This window comes from Silene latifolia, chromosome 8, assembly GCF_048544455.1.
Source record: "Silene latifolia isolate original U9 population chromosome 8, ASM4854445v1, whole genome shotgun sequence".
In the NCBI taxonomy this organism is placed as follows: Eukaryota; Viridiplantae; Streptophyta; class Magnoliopsida; order Caryophyllales; family Caryophyllaceae; genus Silene; species Silene latifolia.
Genome location: NC_133533.1, coordinates 17,998,085 through 18,020,807, shown reverse-complemented (window position 1 = coordinate 18,020,807; position 22,723 = coordinate 17,998,085). Strand labels below are relative to the sequence as shown.

The 22,723-nt window shown below is 36.1% G+C and overlaps 1 long non-coding RNA gene across 1 annotated transcript; it reads left to right on the top strand.

The window, feature by feature from the left end:
• Positions 1–14,617: 14,617 nt before the first annotated feature.
• LOC141596523 (uncharacterized) lies at positions 14,618–20,430 on the top strand. Its single transcript, XR_012522495.1, has 3 exons — positions 14,618–14,799; positions 16,978–17,086; positions 19,887–20,430. It is a non-coding gene; the product is annotated as an uncharacterized LOC141596523 (long non-coding RNA).
• Positions 20,431–22,723: the final 2,293 nt, after the last annotated feature.

The window sequence follows — 22,723 nt, the reverse complement described above, 5'->3', positions numbered from 1 at the left end:
TTATTTACCGCCTCATGTGTTTGAGTTAGACCAGTTTAGTATGCTGCCGTCGAAACTATAACGAACCGACCATCCTAGTACCCCTTCTTTATCTGTTTTAACTGTTTATTTAATTTGTTGTCTTTTATTGCTATTAGTATAGACCAAATCAAATCAACCCCCACTTCCGTTACCTTAGACTAAATTAGACAATTAGAAATTACATTCGCCTCCTTGTGGTTCGACCCTGTTACCACTAGCCTAGGTTAGTTTTAATAGGAAATTATAAATCTTATTTTTGGTACTCACAACGACGGGTATCAAGTTCCAGCAGAGTTCTAGCATCCTCCTCTAGCAGGGTTCTAGCGCCTTCTTTTGGCAGAAAGGCAGTATCTTGTTCCAACAAAGTCTCAGCGGCTGAATCCAGAAGAGTAGCAGAATGACAATGTATAGCAAGCAGAATTTGAAGAGTTAATTTCCCTCCTCAACGAAGCTGAGAAGCAAAATTAGGGGCAAACTGTTTGGGCCAAAATTCACTATTTGGCTTAAGCTACGTGGCACGAGACGAGTGGGTAATTAATTAAGAAAATGGATCCATGTCATACATGGGAGAGTCGGGCCCACGGACCGAAGGAAGAAGAACTCGGCTTGGACTGAGATATCGACAAGACCACGAGTGAGATAAGGAAGTTCAAGTTGTTACCAAATTCAGAATAAGAAAAGTCCAAATTGATACCAAACTCTACCTTGAGGAACAAGGCAATTAAGTGGGGAACCCTAATAAACCCACTAGGATTATACACTATAAATACAAGGAAGCAGGAAGAGAAGGGATTCATATTCATTCATATACTACCTAACCTACAACGTTGGCGCTCAATAAAGAGAAAGCAACTAAGCAAGGAGGAGCATCTAACTACCATTATCACGTACCATTCACCATATACCCATTATATGCCATGAAACTACCATCATCATGATTAGATAATGATTACCCCAATCATTCTCACCTTATTATTATTCCATATACACACTTACGTATAAACTTATACGAACCCATAAAATAGCTACTGCCGCCATACGATCAGTACGTACACCGTTTGTCCCGTTTACGTACTGGATTGATTATCCGTCGCCAGATCCGGTCTTGCTCGTATATTATACTTGTACTCTAATTATCAAATAGTGGAATATTGGCGGGATACCGACTCCCCCCGCGGTTGTTTTCCACATCGGGTTTTCTGCGTCACCAAAATCTCTTGTGTCATTATTCCTTTATTTTGCCCTTTACATTATTTACATCATTATTTCGTCATAAGTCACATATAATTTAACCCCCCGATAAGAGGCTAAAAAGAGTAGGTCACTTTAACCCCTAACGAGATAGAATATCGTATTTTGACAGTTTTTTTACCAAAACACTTGCTTATTTCCCCTTTCCACCAGTTTTAGTGTGACCTATTGATTTGTTTTTCTCAATGGCCTAAAGGGTTTAAGTGTGAACTATTGATTGTACTTAGGTGTAAACTTGGCAATCTCCATTTTCTGCTAAACTTTTGGTTTGTGAGTAGCCGTGCCATCTCCATTGTCTTGCCTTTGATCATTTGGCCTATTTTCTACATCTGTGGTTTGTGATGGCATAATCTATATCGTTGTTAGGCTAGCATATAAGAAAGAAGCGAGATCAGACCATAACGGAACTTTTTTCCGTCCTAATCGTCCGGTGGGCTGGGTTGGTGTTTCGTATGGTCGCTCTGAGGTCATTCCGTCGTTCCCCTGTCCTGTCATCGAAAGCGTTGCATGCAACCCTGGGGTGCTTCCTCTCTCCCTCGCCCTTTTCCCCACCCCTGGTAAGATCCCCTGTCCTTGAAAGGTCGTTGGTCTGGTTGATGAGTATAGCTCATCTTGATGGCGTTTTTCTGTTTGTGTTAGAACCTATTTGTTGATGATGACATGCCTATTTTAATTGTATCTCAAGTGTTCCATTTCAGGTTTAAGTCCATCTCCCTAAACAAGAATTAATCAATGTTGAAGGCAAAGTGTTGATAAAGTCTACCCAAGACTTATGTTGTAATCGAGTCATTAATGTAAGTATGATAGAGTATGGTACTAAACAACAGTCATAAGCAACCGTCTGTTTATTGATGCAGCAGTAAGCACAGTAAACGAGACTGTTGCTCAAAGTCCGTGTCACTTAAAGAAATAAGAAGTCTTTGTTTTCAAAATACTTCTACTTTCAAAGTGTTCTCTTTTATCTGAGAAGTTTTCATCCTTGATTTATCAAATATAAAGAAAGGGTTTTATGAAGAAAAGAATATTCCAAAGGCATCTTTCAAAAGGGGTTTTACTCAAATTGGCAATTTCTTTTCTCATAACTTTTGAAAAGTTTTTCTTGTTTCATTCCAAAACTGGTTTTCTAGAAATGTCTTGTTTTGATTGTCGTCTTTATTTTGACTGATTTACAAGGACCCTTTTGGATGGTTACAAAACCTCTTTTCATCTTCCTCCTTTGGAAGAATACTCTTTCTTGTGCAAACTTGGAAAGGTCAACTATATTTGTTTTCTTTCAATTGTCTTGACCATGAAACCCTAATTGATCCCTCTATAAAAGGAACACTCTTCTCATTCGTTTCTCAAGACTTTTTCTGAGAATTTCAAAGATTTTTGCAAAGTGTGTTAAAGAACTTAAAAGCCTTTTCTTTTTTGCAAAATATTCTAAGTCTTCAAGTGCAATAGTCTTTACTACCGTTGTTTTAAGTATCATATTATCTCACCTAAGAATCATTTGATCAATAAGTTGTCCTTATCAATTCGTTTGAATCAATTTGAGGAAACTTGATCGTGTAAACATTCCAAGGTAGAGTGTCGAGTTCTTAGACGGAGTAGTCTTTGAACTCTTGTCGCAACCGGAGTAGATTGTTGGTAATTTTTATTGTAAGGGTTTAAGTAGCCGGAGTAGATCACTTAAATAATCAATAAAAAGAAGATTGGACCTACGCCCTTAGAGAGTTGGACGAACCAATTCAAAAACATTGTGTTGATCTCTCGTTACTTTATTCCACTGCATTTAATTTTCTTGTGTTTCTTTCGTATTTTTATTTCTTTAGCAACTGTCCTGAATATTGTTGCTTTGGTCTGTAGCCTCAATCTTATGTGCTAAGACAAACACGCAACAATGAGAACAACCGTTGTTTTTCATTTCGGCAACCTTCTTCAACAAACGTGATACACTTCTAATTACTCAATTTATTTGATGTATCCACTTGTTCCTCATATCATCAATCAACTTGCTTTAATTCAATAAAGATCAACTTGAATTTTTTTTAAATAGTACCTAATTCACCCCCTCCCCCTCTTAGGTACTAGGAATCCTAAACTCTTCAATTGGTATCAGAGCCTCGTGCTCTTGATCGAGGCTAACCGCCTTAGAGTTTGACTCTTGGGATATGGATCCCTCAAAACACTCCAAGATCCCGGTCTTTACCGGTGAGAAGTTTGGATGGTGGAAGCTCAAGATGGAGCACTATATCAAAAGTATCGATTATCAATGTTGGAAAATCATCGAGAACGGACCTCTTGCTATTGAGTAAACCGAGATCCTTACGGGTTTTACTAAGGTCAAAGACGAAAAATATTACAATAAAAATGATTTTAAATTGGCCGAGAAAAAATCGAAAGCGATGTCGATTCTTCAACGGTGTGTTGGAGAGGCCGAGGTGAGTCGGATTTCCGGATGCCCTACTGCTAAATTAATTTGGGACTCCCTTGTTCTTGCCTATGAAGGGACGTCTCAAGTTAGAAAACACCGTATTGACCTTCTCATGCAACAATATGAGATGTTTCACATGTCAAAGGATGAGTCCATAAATAGTTTTTCATCTCGCTTTTCATGTATTATCCATGAACTAAAAAGTCTATGGAGAAATTTCAAGTCGAGGACACCATTCGAAAAATTCTTCGTAATCTTACCTCTAAATGGCAACCTAAAGTAACCGCCATAGAGGAGGCCAAATATTTATCCACTCTATCTCTTCATGAACTAATGAGATCACTAATGGCTCACAAGTTCAATCTCGATAAGCACTCTAGTGAATCTTCAAAGGGAAAGAGTCTTGCTCTAGCATCTTCTTCAATTGATGATGAGGATGAAGAGGAAGATGAGTTTGCTTTATTCTCTAGGAACTTAGTTGGAATGATGAATGGCCATGGACATAAAAAGTTCAACAATAATTACACGAAAAAGCGCTTTCCAAAGAAAAGACCTTCTACTACTATTGGATGCTTTAAGTATGGTGACAAATCACACTAAATTAAAGAATGTCCTAAGTGGGATGAGATCAAGTCTAAGGATAAGCGAGATAAGGCTAAAAAGGACTACAAGAATATGGTCATGTCCGTCATATGGGGAATGTCCGACTCCGAGGACGATGAAACCATCGAGGAGGAACTAGAGGCTAAAATGTGTCTTACAAATCGTCTCAAGGACAAAGTCTCCAAACCCTCTAAATCTGAACATCTTAGATGTCTTATGGCTCACCCCGATAATTCCGACTCGGATTCCGACAATGAGGTAAAACTTCTAAAGGCCAAGGCTAGGACTTACTCCAAAGAAAAAGTATGTAAGCTTCTTGATAAACTCTTTGATAAGTGTCGTTCACAAACTAAAAAGTTGGATCTCATGCAAGATGAGATAGAGGAAATTGCTCAAGAAAATTTGCACCTTAAAAATGAACAGGCTAGGACTTACTCCAAAGAAAAAGTATGTAAGCTTCTTGATAAACTCTTTGATAAGTGTCGTTCACAAACTAAAAAGTTGGATCTCATGCAAGATGAGATAGAGGAAATTGCTCAAGAAAATTTTCACCTTAAAAATGAACTTACAAAGAATAGACAAATGTGATCAAGTATTTCGAGGCATACAATGAGGTGAAAAGAGTAAACAAGTTGAACAAAGAGTTGTCAAATGAACTAGAGTGTCTTAAGTCAAACCCCGATGATGTTTCTGATCTTGAGAATGTCAATACTACTCTAATCATGCAAATGTCCATAATAACAAAAAAACGTGATGAGATTTTAAAGGAACAATCCATATTTAAGGGTGTAATTGATGATTTAGTTGATGAGGTAGAAGAACTCAAAACAACAGTGTCTCCAACCGTTGCTTCTGACAGTACCATAGAAGTCTCAAATGAACTAATCACCAACCTATCTAAAGAGAATGAATGTCTTAAAGTTAACATAGATGCCTACAAAAGGGAGATTAGAATGCTTCATGAAAAATTTGTCAAATTTCAAAATGAATCTCCCGAATGTAGTTCGTCTAGATCCAAGATTGTTCACTTAGATAGATGCATCTCGAGTCTTAAGCTCAATGTTCAACAAAAAACTGAAACTTTTATGGATTTAAAATCTGAGTATGTCTTAATGAAGGAGTTAGAAAACTCTATAGAAAGGAACAAGTATCTCACCTTTAAAGTCGAGGAACTAAATAAAGAATTTGTTGAGGCTAAGAACGTTTCTAAAAATTGGGAAGGAAGTCAAAATGACTTAAATTTCCTCACTAATCAATCCAAGAGGTGTGATAAAGTCGCCGGTCTTGGTTTCAAATGGAACAGTCGGACAGACTGTTGCTTTCAAAAACCGAATCCAACTCAAACCGACTTTCGAAGAAGAAAATATGTTGGTCTTCCAGAGTATATCATTTGCAACTATTGTGGTAAAACCGGTCATGTCTTAATGCTTGCAAGAATAGACATAATGATATTAACAAGAACATCAAAGTTGTAAAACAAATATGGATTAGAAAAGATATGTTAAGAAATGTGAAGGATAAGAAGGGACCCAAATTCATTTGGGCTCCTAAACTCAAAGTCTAATCTTGTGTAGGGCTTGGTGAGAGGCGGCCGCGATTGGTACTTGGATAGTGGATGTTCTCATCACATGACGGGAGATAGAAGCCAAATCCTCTCACTAGAAGCTTATGATGGTGGCAAGGTAACGTTTAGCGACGACAAGAAAGGTAAAATAATAGGCATGGAAAAGGTTGGTAAGTCATCGTTACTTTTTGTCGACAATGTGCGGCTTATCAAAGGTTTGAAACATAATCTCCTTAGCATTTCTCAACTAGGTGATAAAAGTAATATTGTGGAATTTAGTGCTAATTTGTGTCGAATAATTGATGCCACAACTCATGAAATTATTCTCGAAGGGAGACGTGTCAAAGATGTTTATTTAACCGACTTAAACACGTTATCCGGTCATACCATGTCATGCATGAGTGTAATGAAAAACGATCCTTGGTTGTGGCACAAAAGGTTTGGACATGTTAGTGCTAAAACTCTTAATACTCTTAGAAGACTTGACTTGGTTGAAGGATTTTTTAACATGAAATTTGACTTAAAATATGTGATGAATGTCCTAGATGTAAACATGTTAGAAGTTCCTTTAAACCAAAAAGAATTGTGAGTACTCTTCGTACATTACAACTCTTGCATATCGACTTATGTGGACCAATGAGAACTAGAAGTAGAGGTGGTAGTCGTTACGTGTGTGTCATTGTTGATGATTATTCTAGGTTTGTTTGGGCACTTTTCTTAAGCTCCAAGAGTGAGGCATTTGATGAGTTTTTAATTTGGTTGAAAAAGATTCAAAATAAACTTGATTCAAACTTGCTTCCATAAGAACAGATCATGGAACCGAATTCAAAAACTCATCATTTAGTGCTTATTGTAATGACAATAGTGTAGACCATAATTTTTTGGCTCCTAGAACACCACAACAAAACGGAGTGGTCGAACGAGTGAATAGGACCCTTGAAAGTATGGCTAGAACCATGTTGTTGTGTAGTAAATTGCCAAAAAACTTTTGGGCCGAAGCGGTAAACACCGCTTGCTATATTCATAATCGAGTCATGATAAGAAGCATAATCAATAAAAACCCCTATGAAATTTTACGTGGTAGAAAACCCAATATATATTTCATATTTTAGATGCTTTGGGAGCAAATATTTTGTTCACAACAATGATAAAGACAACTTGGGAAAATTCGATCCACGTAGTGATGAAGCGGTTTTTATTGGTTATTCCGACCATAGCAAGCTATAAAGTTTATAACAAACGAACCATGCTAATTGAAGAAAGTGTTCATGTCATATTTGATGAATCTAGCATTCTTGGACAGATACAAAATGATGGATAAGATGATGAAGATGATGAGATAGGTCTTGTGAGAAAAGACTTTGTGTTTGAGGATGTGGAAGCTCAAAATAATGACGCCATGCAACAGTCACAGAGACTGTTACCTACTGATGCAAGCAACAATTCAGGGGAAACAAGTAGTGAAACAACGGTTCCAAAAGCTGTTGCTTCAACTTCCAGAATAAGAGTCCAAGACATTGTTGCTCCAGAAGAATCCTCAAACACTGATATGGAGCCATCCTCTGACCAGCAAGCAACAGTCACGGAGACTGTTACATCTGAGGGGGAACAAAACGCCTTTGCATGCATGAAATTCATAGAAATGATTCCATTTTCCCTTATTTTGCTTCTTAGAAGCAAGTTAGCTACTTCCTCTGATTATTACATATTAGACACTTGTATAATTGTACATGACATGTACGAAATAAGATAGAAGGAAAAAATTTAGAATGGATAAAATTCCAATTTCCGCAAATATATTATAAGACTGTCATATGATACAACCATTTTATATAAAAAAAATGATAATTTTTTAACATAACGTGGTTTTTGTTTATCATAAAGTGATCACTTTGCATCGCTCATACGACTATTGCACGCAATAACCAGTATCCAATTTTAGTGAAGAGAAATTGAAACATGGAAATTTAATTTACCTTAATATCTGCCCTTGAATGGTTGTGCCATCTTTCCCTACATTGCTTCCCAATCTCCTATCTACTAAAAGCTAAGAATAAGAAAATTATAAATTTTCCCGCTTAAACATTCTTAGTTAGAAATTGGGCCTACTTTTTGGTGGATATTCTAAAAATATATTGGGCTATATATATAATCAATATATAATATATAATCTTTATATGTGTCACAATATCTTATCAAATATCTTAACTTTTCATAATTGGGTCTTTTGTATTTTATTCATTATTATCTCATTTTTTCAATAAATGTATATTAAATATCACAAATATTATATTTAAAAACCACCGTTTTTGTAACAAAATTTACTCATATTATTGAACTAGTGTGCGGTTTTCACATTTTTCCTTTATATTTGTTACTTTGTATATTATAACAAAATTACAAAAATAGCTATATGCTTCATCGGAGGCTTTAAACATGTGTAAATAATCATAAGTTTTTTCACTTAAAGTATAAATTTTATTTTTTAATACTTCCTCATATCCTCTATTTTCTTCCCTATTTCCTAAAACGGATTATTCAGATTTTCTTCCCTATTTCCTTTTCTGGAAGATTTGTGTGTTTCAAATTCATTTGCATGTGGGTTAGTGTGTTTTGTGTGGTCCAAATTCATTTCCTTATTTCTTGTGCAAAAAGGAAAGGGAAAGAAAATAGTGGATATGAGGGAGTAAATAACTTATTTGAAAAAAAATAGTTTCAGTTACACAGTCAATTTATTCAGAGTAAAAATGTTAAAAAAATTCTATTCTAACTCTTAATATTACAAACTAACGATTATAGATTTTAAAATTTTAATTTAAAGTATATTTAAATACTATTAGCTCTAATTGTTATCAGTTCTTTATACATGACAATTTAAAAAATCGTGCATTCACACGGGATACACACTAATTCTACCATTAAGCAACAGAGCAATCTGAGACTATTTCCTTATTCCATAACGTCCAACTAATTGAATCAAAGAGTCTACATTGACATGAATAAATATTAAACTAAAATTTAATTAAGATTTTGTTGAAATGACATTAAAATTGAGGTTTATGATAGTACAGTTAATGAAATAATCAAGTTTTTTTACATACCTATCTTCCGCAATAGTCCATTGGCCCTTGACAACATCTGATTTCTTCTTACGCCCTTTACCGCCTTTTCTCCCCATATTTGTCACTGAAAAAAATCTTTGGAGACATGTTAACATTAGTCATCTTAGGACTCGAGCATGAGACCTCGTCCGATGGCTTACGTGAATTTACGAGGATAAGATTGCGGTGACTAAAAGGGTTATGGCTTTCACCAATTGGACTAAACATGTTAATAGGCGTAGCCATTATTTGGGGATTTACTCATCGCAGTTGATACGATTCTGGATACCGGTCAGTAGTACAGCTAAAATAAAACTAGTCATCAGAGTAGATTTAGTTAGTTGCTAGATTATGATTAAATTTAGTATTTTATGTATTTTATTCAATTCATATAGGAGTCTTGTCAGTTAGGAAGAACGTAGCGATTTAAGTACGATGTTGTACGTTACTTTTTTCTGAGTCAAGTTTAATACGATAAACAGAAACTTTAGCATTGTAATTGTTGAATTCGGATCGACGAGTCTCGTTTCAAACTTGGTTATTGTTTGACGCGTTTTCAGACATTAACTCGATTGTTATTCAATAGGTCTTGGATATCAATCACCATTGTTCAAGTTATAGGTTTTAACTTGAGCAAATATCCTCTTTTTGTGTTCGTTATTTTCTGTTTGTTTGTCACGCCAAACACTTGACATCCTAAAGGTCGTTAAAAGTCCGTTAAACTTCCGCAATTCGTATCAGCAATGCAATGTTGACAATTATACCCTTTTCATATCTCCTCCTATTTTCCCTCTCTAACTTCTCTCTAATGTATTTTCTCTAAATTTAAACCTCCATTCCCCTCTAATTTCACAAACCCAATACTCGAGTGGTTGGAGAGAAATGAAAAACGAGAAAAAGAAGGAGAATAAAGAAATATATGCTTCATTTATTTGTATTAAGGGAACAAGAAGATGGTACTAGAGTCTAATGCATTGTTGGAGAGCAGTTCTTTTGTCTCTCATATGTTGTCAAAGACAAGGTGGTTTCTCTAGTGGGTTTAATTTATGCTTAATGTTGTAGATTTGGTTTTGGTTAGCAAGTGTAGCTGCAACTACCGTCTTAGCCTCACATATCCATACGTGCCTTGGCACATTCCATTTCTATACCTTCACCTATTAGCCACCTTTATTGTCCTTGATACATGTACTTTTGTCTTTATTGTGAATTCGTTTTCGTTGGAGAAATTTCTATCACATTAGATTGCATGCATGTTTCATAAGTTGAGTGAGTGTTCTTATTTCTTTCTAACTTATACATAAATCACCGATACTTATGAGTGCATGAGTGAATCCGCGAGAATCCGCCTAATTTGTCTTGCAAGATCGAAAGGTATTTGGTTATTGTCTATATTACGGTATCATGTTACATCTTGAGACTTGAGCTGCGTTTTTCTATACCTGCGCCTTTGAATTTGTTTTATTGGCAAAATTTTGGTCACTACTTTGTTATAGATATGGATAGTTTGGGATTTGTATATGCACCAACATTAGTTTTGAGTTATTCATTTACCATTTGTATGATTACCATTTTGTATTGTGTGTTTGCTTTGCTTAGAGACAAGTAAAGAGTTGGTTTGGGGGAGTTTGATGAATCATATTTATATATACTTGTATGACTTCGTTTAAGTTATTTTTGATACGATTTTTGTGCTAATTGCATTATTTATATGTCAATTATATTAAAATATCGATACTGCCGCTATTTGGTGTTTAATGCAGAAATAGTGCATTTATGGAGCAAAAGATGAAATGGAGCATCGCGGGATTGGCATGACGGGATACACGGAGCAAGGCATGGAAATCTAGAATAATGAAAGAAGAGAAATGAATAAATCCACACGAGAAAGAGCTGAAGAATGTGGATACTCGATCAAGTGGCTGCGTACTCGATCGAGTATATCGTTTGCTGAAGGTTTTTCGGATATTATCTAAAACACGTTATCTTGTAATATAAATATAAGACTCGTGTTATGTTATTAGGTTACGCTTCTATTATCATTAGAACTCCTAAAACTCTTAAGTTAGTCGGCTACTTTCATTATTTCGGATCTACAAGTTTGTTCTTCATAATTACTACGGTACTTTGTTAATCATTCTTCAATTATTAATCATTCTAGTTATAGTTATTCATTTGCTTATTTGTTCATCTCATATGCTCTTAATTATATGTTTTAATTATATTGTCGTTATTAATTCCATTAATATGAGTAGCTAATTACATTATCTAGCGTAAAGGGGATATAGGTTGATTAGAAGGGGGTTAATTATTTAATTGTTAGTAATATCGCATGCATTACCGTTTGATTATTGTTCTTCTTCTAATTAATTGATTTAGGCCTGAATCGATAATTAGTCTAGCAAATTAAGACTTTTTTCGACCGGGTTAGAATTAATATATGATGCGATAATCAGATAGGTATAGTTTAATTATAGCGATTGCATGCTAATCTAAATCTAAAGGGCATAGTTGAATCGATTGATCATGTGACCTTAGGTAATTCGATTGACCTTATAATTGATTAAATTACACCCCCGGATAATTGACCTACTGAACCCGCTCCCTAGACCGTTTAATATTATTGTTTACATCCTTTATTATATTGCAATTAGTTCTTAGAAATCAACCAAACCAACCATCAAGAAATTGTTACTTTGAGACATTTTAAATTTTAACAAACTAAATATTACCGCCTCCCTATGGATTCGATATCTGTCTTGCCACTAGCTATTAGTTAGTAGTATTATAGGATTATTTTGATTTAGGTGACACGACTTTAGCCTTATCATTGTCGACGTTGGGTAAGGAGGCTCACCGGCCGAATATGGTGGCAACGTGAGATGGTGGAGTGCGGTTGGAAAAAATTTATACTGTTTTGCACATTTGGATCACTGCGTACTACATTAGAATTATAAGGGTAAATTGATAACTTATATCTAATATAATACACTTTTTCAAATCTTATACCTAAAATAATTTTCTTTCAAAACTTATATCGAAAATCTTATTTTTTTTCCACACTTAAAAACCAAATCTCTAAAACATACCTAAATTGACGGTTTTGCCCTTACCATCACCATCTTTTATCCCAACATTAATCCTTAACCTCTGACCTCTCCTATCCACCACATAAACCCCACCACCATCACCATTACCCACCTTTATCCCCCTGTCAGCACCACCTCCGGTGTCGAGCTGTCACCGCAAATGTCCTCCTGTCGGCGGGCCCTCCTAGTAGTGCCACCCTATTAAACACCAACAACTAACCCACAAGCTTCCCAAACTCAAACCCACAACACCCACCTATACTATATACAAATTTAAACTCACAACCGCACCTACACCCCACCACAGTCACAAGCCCCATTTACAACCCATCTACGCCTCACCTATCGTCCAATTAAAAAACCCTAACCCAACACTGTTAACACCATTACCCAACATAAAAAAGTGTCCCACCACTTAAACCCCTTCACCAACTTAAAACGTCAAATCTGATGTCATGAGTGTGTGTGGGGGGGGGGGGGATTTTCGTTGGTAAGGGAGGACTTTCTTAGGTAGGTTGTGACAGTTAGGGTTTATGGGTTCAACGGTATATGGGGTGACGTTGAGAGGGCTGTCGGGAGGACATATAGGGCAATGATGCCAACAAGAGGGCACTTGCGGCGACGGTCAACTCCGGTGGTGGTGACGGCCGGGGGGTGGGAGGTGATAGTAATGGGGCGTATGTCGTGGATGTGAGAGGTTAGTGAGTTAATGTGGGGGCAAAAGGTTGGTGATAGGTAATTAGTAAGGGTAAAATGGTCAATTCGTGAGATTTGGTATTGGGTACGAAGGAAATTATTATTTTCGGTATAAGTTTTGAAAGAAAATTATTCTAGGTATAAATTTTGAAAATTTGGGTTATATTAGGTATAAGTTATCAATTTACCCTAATTATAATTTACTACATTGAGTATTTGAGTCTTTCCTTTCCTCGGTATACTACGTTGCTTTTTAGTTACTTTGAACTTTTTTTATTAATTGTACTCCATATGCTGGCTGTCGAACAGAATTCGACAACCACCTTTGGCGGTGCCTGTCCATGTCGCCGGCGACATCCGACTACACCAACAGTGGCGGACCCAGACATTTTAGAAAGGGAGTGCACAATTTGAAAGAAAAAAATGAACAATAAATAAAATGATTAAATATTAAACTTCACCATCGTCTTAATTATATACTCACCCCGTCTCAATCATTTGTTTACCTTTGATTAAAATAACTCTTTTAAGGAATAAAAGAGGCAAACAAATGATTAGGACGACCGAAATAGTAAACAACAGGCCGAAAAAATTATTAGTACTAAAAATTTAACCCAATCCGACTAGATTTCAGGTTCTCAAAACGTTTCGACGATACATCTTAATCACTTACTTACCCATAAAAAAGTTTTTCTATATATGTAACTATAAATTGCTTTAAGATTGGATTACTCATGCTATTCCTTAACTTGTTCTTCACAAATATTTTCAATCAATTATTCATTGTGCGAATATAAAAAAGTCTCTAAATTGTTCATTAGTCTAAAATAAACCATAATAAAACTGAAATTAGGGGTCTATAATTTTTATTAACATTTTCCAAATCACAAATAGAATATCAACAATCAAAACTTAAGTCGAAAAACATTCATAGAATTAATTCATCAAAGAGAATTTTAAATGAATAATTTAAATTACAAAATTGGGAAGAGGGAAGAATTTATAAATTAGAGATAGGTGTAATTGGGAGGAGGGAAGAATTTAGAAATTAGAGATAGGGCAAGGGGCGCAGGGGACTGAGGGGAGTAGTGAAAATTTGCAAAAAATAAATAAATAAAAATTAACAAACTTCTATGAGCAAGGGGAATCGAACCCGCGTATCCAGCCAGAAAAGCCCCACCTTTAACCGCTGAGACACTTTCATTGTAACGCTTAGTGTGACTCGCGAGTTATATATATTCCTGAGCCTCATTTAAAAAAAAAATACGACAATCAAGGGTGCGCACGTGGGGTGCTGTGCGCACCCCTAGGTCCGCCGCTATACACCAATATCCCCATCATCTCACACCAATTCACATTGATTAATTTAAATATAAATTGTTATGGTGCAAATACAAAACTCTACCAAAGAGTCAATTTGATTATTAGTAATAAATTAGTGAATTAAATATTTGGTATATATTCGAATAATAATCATTTACAATTGAAAAATTCGAAGAAGGTTGAATGAAGGTAATAAGGATGCAACAATAGAGAGAAGGTAGATAGAATTAAGTTTGATATTTTTTAGTCAAGGGTAGAAAAATGGAAAGTTTGATGCAAAATGTATTGAAATAAATAAAATATGTACCGTGAAAATAAACTGCGTACAAGTAACGTATGTAAAAATGAATATGATTAAAATATTAAAATTAAATATAATTTAATTTAATATTATTTTTAAAACAATTTGATATAACCCTAAATAAAATGGTAAGAATAAGGAGTTAGAATTTTTTTAACCCATATTCTAATTCTCACCGAACCTGTAAGTTGTATGACCCGATCCTTATTCCCCGGATTCGTATTCTAATCCGACTCGGATCCTGACTTGCTCGACCCGTTTGACAGGTCTTAGGTTCGAAGCCCTCGTAAAGTCGTAGCTCATCTGAAAACAAAAACAGTTGGTCTATCTCGTATAAGAAGAACACTAAACAGTGGCGATTTCTGAGTAATTTTTCAAAATAAAATTGCTGCAATTCAATCTTGCTCACAATCAGCTGTATTTCCACCATTAATCTGGTATTTTCTTAATCTTTCTTATTACAATTAGCGGATTTTCATACAATTGTAGATCATAATAGTATAATTTCAAACAAATTTCAAATTCTGTGATTATCATCTTAAGTTATAGTTTCATGTTTGTGACAAATTACTGTGTTCTTAGTTTGATTTAGTTTATCGAAAGTTTGAAGCTTTTGATTATGTAATTATATCGACAATTGATATTGATGTACAAATTAGTCAATGTATATCATCAATTTAGTCTCCCTGCCTTGATTTTTTCGATTTTTATCGATGTTCGATTGTTGAAGCTATAGAATACCACGTAAACATATTCTATTCTATACAAAATAAAACAAAACCAATATCCAAAATACGACCACCTTACCGCCGCCCACCTCCGGCCTTCCACCTTACCGTCGGCTTACTCCTCACCTCCGGCCTTAATCCTGCCGTAGTGCCGCTCTGGGTAGTGGGTAAGTAATTTTTTTTCGCCCAAATTCGATTCTTGAGCATTTGATTGATTGAATATTTGGTTCATTAATTTGTTAATTGTTCTTATTAGTTTGTTAATCTATTTCTCTATTTGTGTAATTGTAGATTTGGGTTAGTTTAGATTGAATGATTGGTTAATTATCTCATTTTTCTCAAACCCTAAATCAATCATTCACTTAGCAATTAATTTCGATTCGTAGGATACTTGTTTGAGTTCAATTTATGTATATTGGGTAATTATAGAGGCGTTTGGCCCCGCCTTCTTTAGTGCCATCAGGTAGGTTTTGTAGTAATTGATTCTCTTCATATCATGCCTTCCTTGTGAAAGTCTCACATTTCCTGCATCACTCATGCCTGCATTTTGGTTTCACATACATCAATGTTTAAGTATTTCCATCTTTTGGGTAAAATGAACCAAAGGTGTTGAGTCCTCCGGACAGCAGAGGTAGGGTAGGGGAGGGCTAACAGAGGCGCTTGGCCCCGCTGGATAATAGACTGTTGGATTTCCGTAAAGCTCTTTTACATAAGTAATAGCCTTGTATAAACCCCATAGTACCTCATTTAGCCAATAAGAGTTTGCCTGCCAATTCAACAAGAAACGAATACAGAAGAAAACCAAGGATAAGCATGTAATTTTAGTACTGTGGGTTATTGATTGATGTATAATTACAAGTCATGAGATGGAAGTGTGAGTATCATAGAGGCGAATCCAGCATTCCAGTCATTTCGGTAGCCGGGCGTCTTAGACTTGCTTCCCAAAGGTGGATTGAAGATATAGTAAGATGTGGGTTGGTGTTTCGCCTCTTAATTGCATTAGTTTTGCTTGGTGTTTCGCCTCTTAGTTGCATTAATTTCGTTGTCGTTTATTTATTATCTAAGATTAATGTGAATGATATGGCTTAATGTGAATGATATGGCTGTGTTCAAGTTTTGACCGTTCTTGTCCGCTACAACTTTACAATTCTACGCTCATGTGAGGTACATTCTATCGCCGAAAATGGATATGCCCTCTAGAATATTGGACTTAGGTTTGTTGGTATTTGGTTTAGAGTTTTTGGTATATATGTGTTGACAATGTTACAATTTTAATGTATAAATGTTGTCTGCAATTTTTTTTTTCTTAGTGTGCCACCCCTTTAGTCAAATCCTGGATCCGCCCCTGGTTGGATTAGAGTAGAATTGGATCAGAAAATTGTTGGGTTAGAGTAGAATTGGATCAGAAAACCAAGGTCAATTGTATGATGTTCGATTGTTGGATTAGAGACGTCGAACACTGAGCTTTTGTGAGGTTGTGTTGATTGTAATGGTTATGTTCGTACTCGTGACTTTTATTATTATTAATGAACAATGTCTGCCTTTTAAAAAAAATTAGTCTTCTTGCTATATATGAATGAAATAGTTAGGTTTATGTTTTTTTCAATCAAGTCATATTATGAAGTTTGTGGTTATTGTACATGAAAGGACATTAGGGTTTAGTGTTTGTGTAAGAAAGTTTTTCTCCCTTCAATTAGCAACAATCTTCCACTCGGTTTTTACGCGGTCTTCAGGATGACAGTTTGACCCGGGTTCACATGATTATCTAGGTTTTCATGCATCCTCTGTCAAGCATCTGAAATTCAAATGGATGTTGCTTTAAGTGTCTGTTTTGATTGAGAATTTAGAGCCCATTAGTAACAATTCTTTTTCCCCTGACCTCGACAGATTATATCAATGGTGATGGAAGTAGTGAAGAAGTTCTTTATAACATCGATGTTTATGTGGATTCTACCGGTAGCTATCTTGTATGGATTTCAGCATGATTTATTACCAGGTATGACTTTGAGTCCCTCAAGTATTGGTACATATTCATTAATTTGCTGATGTTTCATGTTTCAAACAAACAGAAAAAGAAAGCAATTTATTGCCTGACTGGAAAGTGGGTACCTAGCATGTTATGGTGTTAGTCTGACCTTGTACCTCAATTAGCATTGAAGTTATTAGAGATTCCCTTCATACCTGTTCTTTCCTGTAGAAAGCATGCGTTGATGCGCATGACACGTTGTGGTCTCGACATAAGCTTGATATGGAACTTTTTCTAGTTTAATAGTAATATTAAGCATATTGAGCAGTCTTTGAGTCTCTTGTTGTTAATCCTTTCCTTGATAGTATCTGTTTGCTAAAAACCTGCATGGCCTCGTAATGCCTTAATGGAGGAACTTGATGGATTGTGCTTAGTCTGCTTATGTATTCAGTGAAGACAGTTTTCTTTTTACCTTGAATATTTTATCGTAGATGATTGTGTAGCTCTTTTAGTCAAACAATCAGTTAACTTCTCCTTATTGCCATAGGGGAGGTTTATAAATAATAGCGAGATAATTTTCTGCATGATGGTTACAAACTAGATTTAGAAAATGCTCCATAGAGGAGTGATCGGTGAATTATATGGAATTTTCGCTTTTTAAGTAAAGAAATTAAATATCTGCACAGTAAATAGGAAGTGGGTCTTGCATGTAACGAGTTTGTGGTTTATGATCCAAGTGTGAAAATTGATTTTATGATCCTCATAAACCGTATGGCCGTGATCTAATCTTTAATGATCCAAGTGTGAAAATAATGGTTGTAAGATATTTCTGGTGGTAGGATCATACATGATCGCATTGGATCATCAATTGGTTCGTTCATAATTAAAAGAACGGTTTTTCTAAAATGTGTCCTAAGGGCACATGTTAAGAAGACTTAAATGGAAAGTTTTATGATAAATATCATGGAAAATTGAATTAATAATGCACCTTTTCAGATTCCAATGCCATATTTATTTTCAAACTTTCCATTTAAGTCTTCTTAACATGTGCCCTTAGGGCACATTTTAGAAAAACCGAAGAACGAACACTAAAATACTAATATTTTATATATAGTATAGAAGTTTCATTAATAGGATATTCTTGATTCTATCGTACAATCTGATCCAAACACTCTTCTCCAGTTCAAAGTAAAATCTCGATCTTGACAAATTTGCTGAGTTACAAATCATTTCACTGGCTACAAAGTTTTCACTAATTTGTGTCAGTGTTAGTGCTGAATGAGATAATATTGCTTGGAGAATGAGTATTTGCCAATTTTAAGGACTCTTTCAGAGTTGAAAGAATTGATCGGCCATGTATTTGGCGACTGTCGTTCTTGTATGTATGTCATCTTTAATTATTATGGGATATCTATAAAATGCGTGTACATGTTCCAGTCTCTGGAATATGGAGGAAAAAAAAGTGGTTTGACTGCACCACAAGGGTAAAGACAAAAATCTGAACTTTATGCCTTAACTCCCTGGCTTCCAGTAAGCTAACCAACTTATACATCCCTAAGACTGCTTTTGTTATAAGCTTTGGTTTGTCTTAAGTGTCTAAACCTTGGATATTGTCTCCAGGGCTGAAAATCCCTTGTTGCAAAGACATCTAAGCAGAAGTGGCAACTCTGGCAAGTCATTAGCTTAATCATGGCAAACTAACAGCATGAGTTGACTGCACCTTATAGTAGTTGTCGACTTGAGTGAGCCTTTGGGTGGGAAAAAAAGCTCCACCAAGACTTAGCCATATGACTTTGACCAAAGTTTGGCTTTTGCAAACTTCATGCTATAAAATTTGGAATTTGAGCTTGTGTCTGAGACAGTCCGAGATATAATTGGACGCCCTAAACCAAGAACCATGAGCAACATACTGTGAATATCATTGTTTGGTTGAACATTCACTGAATCCTACTAGCCTCGAGAGCCAAGATTCTTTGGCACCATGTCTTGCAGCTTTGTGGCACAAGAAGCAATTTCATAGTCTTGTAGAAACGGAGCCGTTGGATATATGATTCCACCTATGATAATCTAACATCAAAGGGATTAATTACCATATTTCCAACTGTGTGCTCTTCCTGTAATGTTTAGTAACTTGGATTATTCATGAGTGATTCATTTAACTCTGCAGTTTTCACTTAGTTTCAGTCTAACTGCCACCTAGTCCCTGTTGACTGTTGTATTGTGCTCTCTGAGTTTCTTGACGTATGATTCTCGTGAAGATTTGGTAAAGAGAGTGATTGTTAAGCCTTATGTAATACTCGTAGTAACAATGAGATGAACTTTTTTCTTTTGAGAAAAATTAATAGTTTTCATTCCCAAGGAGATGAAGACTCATTATTTTTTGGTTCCAGACTATGATGAAATATAGCAAAATGGTTCACTAAAATGGACTGCGCTTCTTTCATTATGAAGTGGCTGTCATTTGATGTAATTCTGTATGCGATCTTGAGTCATTTGAAAACAGTCTCTTTGTGTTGTTAACATAGTGCTAAAATTATGTGCATCTGACCACCCCTCTCCCTATAAGCTGCTATTTGCGGGGACGCGTGAGGCATTTGGGTAATGTTATTTTGGGAAGAGTCAATACTGAATACATCCCTAAATAGGTGTAAAATGTTTAACTGTGAGCAGTTCTTGTGTGCTATTTTTTGCTGGAGATGATGTAAATTACTAAATTTGGTTTACTCAAGGTCTAAACTTTGACCATTTCTTTTACCTAATGTCCCTTGATGTTTACTATTTTTGATCTTACACTATTTAAACTTATGATCACAACACTGTTGTTTTACAGGCTTAAAGAACCTTTCCCCTTACACACAGACCTTATTATGTGGGTTTCTTGCCGTTATATCTGTTAATGTCGTAATAGCATTTTACATATACATGGCACTGAAAGAGCCTTCACATAAGCATGAGCCAGATCCTACATTTCTTGCCAATGCAAAAGCCAGTGTTAGCCAGACGGTCGAGGCTGAACCCAAGAGTGGCGGAAAGGAGGACTAGAATACAAGTGGGCCTCGATACACATATTTTCCCTGGTCAAAATGGAGGTGATAACTGGTAATCTCCTTGTAACACTATAAGCTTGTAACTCCATAGACCATTGTATACACTTAACACAAAATCTCGCTTAGTTTAGTTGTTTTCCTATTCTTTGGAGCCATAGAAAAATAAACTTGAACATGAGCTGCTTATACTTCATCAGTTCATTGTGAGTTCTCCCCTTTCCGTTTCTAGTTCTCATATTTCTACGGATTTTGTATAATTTCAATGACAAGCGTTTAGAAATAGGTAGGCGGGAAAGGTATATATGTCAAATGGATATAATTGTTAGCGGAATTATGGTCCTTTTAAGATCAAATTTACCCGTAGTGAAAATGTATATCTCTTGGACACTTATTGGACTTCAAGGGTGTGAGTAGGTTATTTGGGAGTAGGGGCCAGTCGATCTTTGGGGTGTTGAAGGGGGTGAAAAAGGTGTTCCCGATTGTTGGTTAGGGAGCACCAGGAGGTTGGGTATGGCGTGGGATTTCAGTGGTCTAGAGTATAGGATTGGATGAGAATTGAGATAGACAAAAGTAAATACATTGGTAACCTAGTTACTCATACACTTCACTTTGGTTGTGAGCCGTGTGTCGCGTGTCTGACAGTTGTCCGATACGACATGACACGGGTCACACGACACCTTAGTTTGGTCCATTAAATTGAGAACTTCATGGAGAATAACCGTGTCGTGTCCGACACTTGCAATGGATTTGGAGTAAATAGACTAGATCTTGTCATAATCTTCTAGTTTACCTTATACTATTACCCGTTCGGCCCCGCTAAGTTTAAATCCTGACTCCACCACCGGGCATGATAGTTAATGCTCAGTTGTAGACTTGTAGAATGAGCCAAAATAGGGGGTGCTGGACCATATTGCAAACCTCTGTATATTTCAATCACGAGGATAATGTTGGTCCGACCCCATAACCTTGAGTTGACATACCAAAAAGTAGTTAGTTAGTGGACCAGTACTGATGGTAGCTGATGACCACATCTCTGAAACCACAGGCTACGTGGGAGACGTCTCTTTTGTAGAACCACCCAATATTATGGAACTAGGGACTACTCCTGTATTTCAATTGATGGTAACTGCACCTTTTTTTCAAGGGTATATCATGGGTGTGTCTCTTAATTAGGAGGCATGTTTTAGTGTAAATAGTTGTACTAAATGAAAATTTGTGTTGTGTTGATTTCTTTGTATCCATCCATGTCTCATAGTCATATCGCCTCGACTCTTCCTTAGCAATGTAAAATATGTAATGTCATTGTCATATTGTTTTAAACACATTTTAGCTGGATTGATTTGATTTGGAGATAGTGAACATGCCGTGGGTTCGAAATCCCTTGGGATTAAAACCGTCTTAAGTCGTAAGTTTGTGACTTGTGACTTGGACCTCTCGTCGATGGTGGAGGTATGATTTAGGGAAAGGGGTCTGAAGACTCCATATATTATGATTTTTTGCAATATAAACGCCAGATCCCTTTACCTGTTTTGCTGCAGAAAATCCCACTGACTTTTATCGATTGTTACTGGTTACTAACCAAATTTAAGAGGAGTCGATTTACTAGTTGTTCTCAAGTGATGCACTCGAGGAAATGATCAAAACTGTCGACAGGGAATAAGGAATGCTTTGGACTCCTGATAATACTTGTTCGCCTTTTAGTAGTAATCAGCTATTCTTACTAGCGACGTCTCACAACCCCCTCTCCTATTTAACATTATCTAAGTCAGTTTTAAGACGTTATCAGTAAGAATTTGTGCTTATTATTCGTTTTAAGAAAAACCCACAAAAGAGTAGACTCGAGGGAATATGCCCTGTGGCCTGTGGGTCACGCACGTCTAATGGTTGCTTAACTTGTGATTTTAGATGAGTTATCATTGGATTCTGCTGCTAAATTATGTAGAAGAGATCTAGAACAAACTTCTCCCATATGCAACGCAAATTATTGGTCTATCTTCTGGTGCCACAATTTTTGTAGGGTATTTTCAGCTCAAGAACTTGAAAATTTCCTGACCAAACTTGCTCTACCTACCTACTGTGTAGTGGGTACTATAGGACACTGTTGTACATTCTAACCATGAAAATATGAAATGATTAGAATTGTACACGAGTCACATTTCGTCACACGAAGACGATAATATAACTGTTTTTAGATAATATGTCATCAGAACAATTTTCTAAGTTATAATAGTTGGTGTTTGTATTAAAATGACGACGTTTGACACGTTTTCAGTTTGCGATGAAAAGTATTCGTTGTCAACAGTGGCAATTATGGAGGGGGTGCAGGGGATGCACCCGCACCCGCACCCCCTTTGTTAAAAAATAAGAGTATAAGTTTGTGTAATTAAGAGAATATTAATTATGTTGGTCTAGTGGTTGTGTGTTGTTTTTCCTTGTTCAAGGTCATGGGTTCAATACTTTTAGGGTGTGTTTGGATTGAGTGATTTGGAGGGAAAAGAAAGGGAGGGAGAGTAGGGGATTGAAAATCCTTTGTTTGGATAGCAAATAAGGGTGGAGGGAAATGGAGGGGGAGAGATTTGGAGGGTTCAATTTTCCCTCCTCCAAGGCAAATCATAATCTC